Here is an 8,107-nt window from a genome sequence, read left to right on the forward strand (position 1 = left end):
ATTAGTTTGGATAGGGATTTGTCAATCTTGTTGATTTTCTCCAGGAACCAGCTTTTTGTTTCATTGATTCTTTGTATTGTTTTCTGTGTTACTATTTTGTTGATTTCAGCCCTCAGTTTGATTATTTCCAGTCTTCTACTCCTCCTAGGTGAGTCTGCTTCTTTTTTTTTTCTAGAGCTTTCAGGTGGGCTGTTAAGTCTCCAACATGAGCTTTCTCTGTTTTCTTTAAGTGGGCACTTAGTGCTATGAACTTTCCTCTTAGGACTGCATTCATAGTGTCCCATAAGTTTAAGTATGTTGTTTCTTTATTTTCATTTAATTCCAGGAAGACTTTAATTTCTTTCTTAATTTCTTCCTTAATCCAGGTATGGTTCAGTAGTTGACTGTTCAGTTTCCATGAATTAGTAGGCTTTCTGAGGGTAGCATTGTTGTTGATTTCTAACTTCTTCCGTGGTGATCTGATAAGACACAGGTGGTTACTAATATTTTTTTGTAACTGTGGATGTTTGCTTTGTTACCGACTATGTGGTCGATTTTCGAGAAGGTTCCATGAGCTGCAGAGAAGAAGGTATATTCTTTTCTATTTGGGTGGAATGTTCTATAGATGTCTGTTAAGTCCATTTGATCCATTACCTCCATTAATTCTCTTATTTCTCTGTTAGGTTTCTGTCTGATTGACCTGTCCATTGGTGAATGAGGAGTGTTGAAGTCTCCTACTATTAGTGTGTGTGGTTTGATGGCTGCCTTGAGTTTTAGCAATGTTTCTTTTATGTACGTGGGTTCTTTTATATTAGGGGCATAGATGTTCAGGATTGAGACTTCATCCTGCTGAACTGTTCCTGTTATGAGTATAAAATGCCCCTCTCCATCTCTTCTGATTGATTTAACTTTGAAGTCAACTTTGTTAGAGATTAGTATGGCCACACCTGCTTGTTTCTTAGGTCCATTTGCTTGATAAGCCTTTTCCCAGCCCTTTACTCTGAGTAGGTGCCTGTCTTTGTGGTTGAGGTGTGTTTCTTGTAAACAGCAGAATGTTGGATCCTGTTTTCGTATCCAATCTCTTAGCCTGTGCCTTTTAATAGATGAGTTGAGTCCATTGACATTAAGTGATATTAATGTCCAGTGGTTGTTAACTCCGGTCATTTTTTTAGTCGTAGATTTTGTGTGTTTCCCTTCTTTGTTTTGTGTTGGTGAAGGGTCTCTAGATGTCTGACTTATTGTGGTCATTGTTGGACTCCGTGGTTAGTGATTTTCCTTCTATTACTTTCTGTAAGGCTGGATTTGTGGCTGCGTATTGTTTAAATTTGTTTTTATGCTGGAAAATTTTATTTTCTCCATTTATAGTGAACGAAAGCTTGGCTGGGTATAGTAATCTGGGCTTGCATCCATGGTCTCTTAGTTTCTGAAGTACATCTATCCAGGACCTTCTGGCTTTCACGGTTTCCATAGAGAAGTAAGGTGTAAGTCTGATAGGTTTACCTTTATAAGTAATTTGGCCTTTTTCCTTTGCAGCTCTTAATATTCTTTCCTTATTATGTATGCTTTGTGTTTTGATAATTATATGGCGAGGGGATGTTCTTTTTTGATCCAGCCTATTTGGTGTTCTGTATGCTTCTTGAACCTTCATAGGTATAGCTTTCTTTAGGTTGGGAAAGTTTTCTTCTATAATTTTATTAAATATATTTTCTGGACCATTGAGCTGCACTTCTCCTTCTTCTACACCTATTATTCTTAGGTTTGGTCTTTTTATTGTGCCCCATACATATTTCCTGAATATTTTGTGATGAGAGTTTGTTGGACTTGCTGTTTTCTTTGATCAGAGTGTTTATTTTCTCTATGGTATCTTCAGAATCTGAGATTCTTTCTTCTGACTCTTGTATTCTGTTGGTTATGCTTGTTTCTGTAGACTCTGATTGTTTACTTAAATTTTCCATGTCCAGCCGGCCCTCTGTTTGTGTTTTCTTCTTTGCCTCCATTTCAGTTTTCAAGTCTTGCACCGTTTCCATTATCTGTTTGATTGTTTTTCCTTGGTTTTCTAGGGTATCATTCACTGATTTATTCAATTCTTCAAACTTTCTGTTATATTTCTCATCCATTTCTATAAGGGCGTTTTTTACATGCTGTTTAAGGGCGTCAATCACTTTCATGAAGTCATTCTTTTCTACTTCTTCTTGATTAAGGTGGTCATGTCCTCCCGTTGTGAGGTCACTGGTTTCTGGTGGTTTCGTGTTGCTTTTCAGCTTGTTGGGCGAATTCTTGCCTTGGCGTCTACCCATCTCTTCTTCCAAATGCTCCCTTATGGATCTTCTTTACTGGATCAGGTCTCCTTACCTACCCAATGCTGGCTCTCCCCAACGTTGTCTCTCCCCAACGCTGGGTCTCCCCAACGCTGGGTCTCCTGGCGCCGAGAGATCAGGCCTCTGTGCTGGTGGGCAGGTCGCAAACAAAGCGCCTACCCTGCTTGGTGCAGGCAGGCCATAGAAACAAAGAGACTCCCTCCTGCTTGGGTGCCCCGAGGATTCGGACCCAGTGCCCAGACAGCCTGGGCTGGGTGATGTTATGTGCAGAAAGAGGGCGGTGGGGCAAAGTGGGGAGGGTTCTGGATGGAAGCTGGGTGGGCTAGGAAGAAAGGGGAGGTATGCAGGGAGTGGGGGCCCTGCAGAGAGCTCAAGAAGGATAGGGGGCCAGGGAACCTCTGAACTCCCCTTCCTGGCCTGGCACCGCGGGGCCAGAAACTCACCCCAACGCTGGGTCTCCTGGCGCCGAGAGATCAGGCCTGCCAGACACCATTTTCAATCAAAGAAAAGTTCTATCTTAAAATACTCATATACTTCTTATTCTATGAAAAGTCAGTTATTATTTGAATACAAATGTCTCAGGTATAAGATACAATATCAATTACACTGTGATAATAAATGTGTGATTAATCCTCATTCCCACTTTGTTAGGTAGCATCTTTGAAACCTATTTTTAAATTCTTTCATTTATTAAAAATACTTTTATCATACACTATATCCTAATTAGGCTTTCCCCCACTCTCTGTACTTCCTAGTTCCTCCTTAACTCCTCTTACCTTTAGGTCCACTCATTTTCTCTCTCTCATTAGAAAAGAAAAGGGTTTTAAGAGTTAAAAATAAAACACAACTAAGGAAAATATAATAAAAATGAAGCAAAACTCTCACATCAAAGCTGTACATGGCAACCCAACAGGAGGACAAGAGTCCTAACTAAGAGTAGACACAAGAGTCAGAGACACACTTATTCTCACCATCAAGAATTCCATAAAAATACTATGCTAATAGCAATAATATAAACACAGAGGACTTGGCACAGATTTGTGTAGGCCACATGCTTGCTGCTTTATTCTCTGTGAGCTCATCTGTGTCTTGTTTTTAGCTGGTTCCTAGAATCTTTTGCCTCTTTTGCTGGATTCCTTGAGCTCTGATGGTAAGGATTTGATTGAAACCTCCAATTTAGACTTTCTCTCTCTCTCTCTCTCTCTCTCTCTCTCTCTCTCTGTATAATATCTGGTTGTGGGTCTCTGCATATGTTTTCAATTGCTAGTACAGGAAGCCTCTCTTATGATAACTAAGTAAGTAAGGCACTGACCTATGCATATAAAGGAATATCATTAGGATTCATTTTATTTCATTTTTTTAGATGCACTGATTTTGGGTTTGTTCTGGGTATCTAGTTATCTTATTTCTGGTTCTTGGTTATCTAAGCAGTTTCAGACATGGGTTCCTTCTTGTGAAGTCGAGCTTAGGTCAAGACAGACATTAGCTGGCTATTCCCACAAATCTTGTGCTACAATTGCCATAGCATAATTTGTATTAAATTTCAACCTCACTAGGTTTCCATGGCATCCACAAATGACCCCGCCCCCAATTCCAGTCATCTCTTTCCACACTCTTTCCCTGTATCCTATCTCTCTCCACAAATTAATCTTCTGTCTCTACTCGTGTACCCATCTGTCCCTAGTCAGCTCTTAAAAATCTATTCTATTTCCTTCACCCAGTGAGATCCATGTATACCCTATAGAACCATCCATTTTACCTAATCTCTTTGGGTCTACAGATTGTAGCTTGGTTATCATTTAATTAGGAGCTAACATCCACTTAAAAATGAATACATATCATATTTAATTTTCTGGATCTGGGGTGCCTTAGTCAGGATGATTTTTTTCTAGTTCTATCTAGTTGACTTAAATTTTCATGATGTCATTTTTTAAACAGCTGAGTAATACACCATTGTGTAAATTTTCCACCTGTTCTTTATCCATTCTTAGGGTGAAGGATATCTAGCTTTTTTCAATGTTCTGATAATTATGAATTAAGCTGAAATGAACATGGTTAATCAAATGCCATTGGGTAAAATGGAGCATGGCATGAGTATATGTCCAAGAGCATCATATGAGTATATGTCCAAGAGCTAGATAGATTTCTAGCTTTCTGAGGAACTGCTATATTGATTTCCATAGTGGCTGTGAAAGTTTCTGTTCCCACCAGCAGTGAAGAAATGTTCCCCTTGCTTCAAATCTTCACCAGCATATGCTATCACTTAAGTTTATTGATCTTAACTATTGTGAAAGGTGTAAGATGAAATCTTAGATTCATTTTGATTTGCATTTCCTTGATGGCTATGGATGTTCTTCCTTAAGTGTCTTTTAGCCATTTGAGATTCTTCTGTTGACAATTCTTCATTTAGATCTACACCCTATTTTTAATTGGATTATTTTGTATGTTGATGTCTAGTTTCTTGAGTTCTTTATATAATTTGGAAATCAGCGCTCTGTCTGATCTGGGGCTGGTAAAGATATTTTCCCATTCTGTGGCTGTTATTTTGTCTTGTTGACTGTGTCTTTTTGCCTTAAAAGCCTTCATGAAGTATCATTTATTAATTGTGGGTCTTAGTATCTGTGCTATTGTGTTCTCTTTAGGAAGTTGTCTCCTGTGCCAATGTTATTTCCCACTTTCTCTTCTACCACTTTCAGTGTATCTGGTTTTATGTTGAGTTGTTTAATCTACTTGGACATGGATTTTGTGCAGGGCGATAAACATAGATCTCTGCATTCTTCTACATGCAAACATTCATCAAAAGCCAGTTTTGTAAGGATAACTCCAGCATATCATTGGTAAGTGTGGGTCTTCTCTAATTCTTTGCTTTTTCTACTGACTAACACTCTAGCTACACATTCTGGGGAAAATTTGATTCCCTTAAGGATCAGTCAGTTTGTGACACTTTCCTATCTTTCCTGCATTGTAGGATAATTATTTTCTCAAAAGAATCTATCAACAGCTGTTGGCTTAGGGCATATTTCTGTACTTTACTAAACATGAAGAAGAAAGGAATTAAAATTTTGCTAATTGAAAGTTGTTGAAATTTCTACAGTGGTGGAATGACTATGCTGACATTATATACTTTGATATAGAAATGAATATAATGCTGTACTATTATATATGTAAATGAGTATAGCATCAAACTGGCCTCTAATTGGTATCTTTGTACCTCAGATTAGTGCAACTCTAACACCTCATCACAAGTTTCTTTGTGCACCAGAGAGTATTTAGCAGGGAAAATCACAACTGGTCCAAGTTCTGAGAATAAATTTCATTGGAGTGCTCAACCACAAATGGAATATCTGCATCATGCCTGATTCTTTCCAAAAATCTCAGGGATCAGATTATCAGATTGGCCATTTCCAGAACAAACAGTATCTTCTGAATATGCTATGACAGCTCACTGTAGCTGTGGTTGCTTGCACAAGACTTGTATAAGATCAAGCCAGTTAGCATTTTATTGTGGAATGTTAGAGGGCTTCAAGAACACTCACAATTGTTTGGGAAGCTGTTTACAGTTGATTGCTCTTGTTGAAAGCAAATCCAGTCTCTTTTTGTGAGTGATCCCTGGTAGGTTGATGAGGTTCCATTTGGTACATTAGCTTCACAAATTGGTCTCAATGGATTTTTAGATTTAAAAAAACCCAAGTCAAAGAGGTGATCAAGTTGTAAGTGAACTTGGAAGAATTTAGGAGTAAATATGACAAAACACCTTTCATGTCAGTATCAAAGAATTAATAAAATAGTGTACAAGAAAAGAAAACCGTGATATTGTGGTGGTGGTGGTGGTTATGAAGATATCAGAGACCAAACATATGCACTATTCTTGCTTGAACCACAGAGTTGACAGACAAGAATGTATCTAGTCTAACTAATTACAGAGTTCTCTCCTACTTGCTCCTAATTTGGCTTCAACCCTGGATTTAATAGTCTTTAATTTTCCTTCCCTGGATATTTGTTATTTTTCTAGATGCTGACTTTGGGATTGTTTTCTATGTTTACATCAGTGCCATGAGATGTCATGTTCTTATAGTTTCTTCCTCTACACATTTGTGCTCTTAAGTCTGAGACTGCTGAATACTACTGTGGGTGTTAATGTCAGCCTCTGCTTGAGAAAGAGTCTTCAAGATTCAATAATGTCAACTTCATGCCCATGGTCAAAGGTTCCCCTTCTATAATGTTGTAAATACAGGCCAGCCTTGCTTTTTCGCCCCTGTTGTTGCATGAATGCCATTTCAATGGCATTTTAGGTTCATAAGTCATTTCCATGGGAATTGTTATGTTTATATCCTGGGAGCACAGAGCTCTACAATCAATTGCCATTGTAGAAAGAGATATATTGTAACATTCCAAGTCAGTCAGCTAACTGTGCTGTGACTTTTCTCATACCCTGTCTATAAACCATGGGGTTTATATATGTCACCTCAGGACGCTATTATGAGAGTTAATGAACCAAAGGTTGTAAGGGGGATTTATCCTGTCAGATGAAAGGTGCTACTTAAGTATAGACCACTCCTATTTTATGTGATCTGATTCTTCAGGGCCAAAGCAACATATCAGAAAGTCACAGTATTGCTTTTAAAGGGCAGAGGACACCATCAGTGTATTCTCAATGTAAGGTGTAAACACAGTCTCCGAAAGGAGAGGCTTGGGATTTTATAACTTATTGTTCAACAATCTCTTTTCTTTGCTGCAGCTGCCACATCCCCTGCATGATAAAATTAGTCTCATTTTGCCCAATTTGTCCTTGGTTCCCTTGACACACCATGTATTCCCTCAAAATACCTTCTGGATAAAATGAGCTATGGTACAGAAATATAAGGTGTACAAATACATCAGCTAAAATGGATGATAAGAGAACAAACCTGCAGGGCAAGCAGTGCCTCTGGCAGGTTTTTAGCTGCTCCTTTTGAGATACAAAAGCAAGAAGACATCTGCAGCTAAGATGCATTAAAAGGTTTTTGTTATCACAACAATGAGAAAAAGGTACAGTAAGCCAAATGGGGCAAATGTAATATGCAACCTCCAAGCAGCATTTGCGCGATTTGTGGCAGAGGAGACAAACAGATTATGTGACCTTTCCAAAGAACCTTCATTTTGTTTGTATTACTTAACAGTGTGACAATCATGCAGGGCCTACTCTAACTTGGAGTTCAGTTTTTGCTCAGCTGATATCCCCCATTGACTACATAACTTCCCATCTGCTGGGCTCAACTTCTTCTGTCCCATTCTAGCCACTAATCCTCAGAAGGCTCCTGTAGAGGCACCTGAAAATTCAGAGCTTGGTGGAACATTTCTCTATTGACATTTGAAATTATTATGTTTGAAATATATTCTTGCCTGCCACCATTGAAAACAAGTTCCCATTTATAATGAGATTAGCTGTAAGGGATTTGGAATATACTTTGTTTTGTGTGTAATTTCTACAGACACTCCTCACTTTCCATAATAAAGCTGGTTTTCCTATCCAGGGGGAAAGGTCATAAATATTCACAAGTTTAGAGAAAAAAATCTATTTTTTTTCCAATAATTAAAGAAAAACCTGCTGTCAGAAAACAGAGAAGTCAGGGCTCTGTTTCATGTTTGTTTGTTTTTCCCTTTTTGCAAGCTCCTTGCATCTTTTTCTTTACTCCATCCTAACCTCCTTGTAGGAGTATAAGGGAAAAAAAGAGAAGATTCCCTATTGGTTTTTCACCACTCTCAGATACCCTGAGGCGTACAAGATGATACTTCTTCCATTATATCCAGTTCTTCTAAATCAGTTGTGT

Source organism: Microtus oregoni, unplaced genomic scaffold, assembly GCF_018167655.1.
Source record: "Microtus oregoni isolate MIOR12 unplaced genomic scaffold, Mior012 000050F_ref0000143, whole genome shotgun sequence".
Taxonomy (NCBI): domain Eukaryota; kingdom Metazoa; phylum Chordata; class Mammalia; order Rodentia; family Cricetidae; genus Microtus; species Microtus oregoni.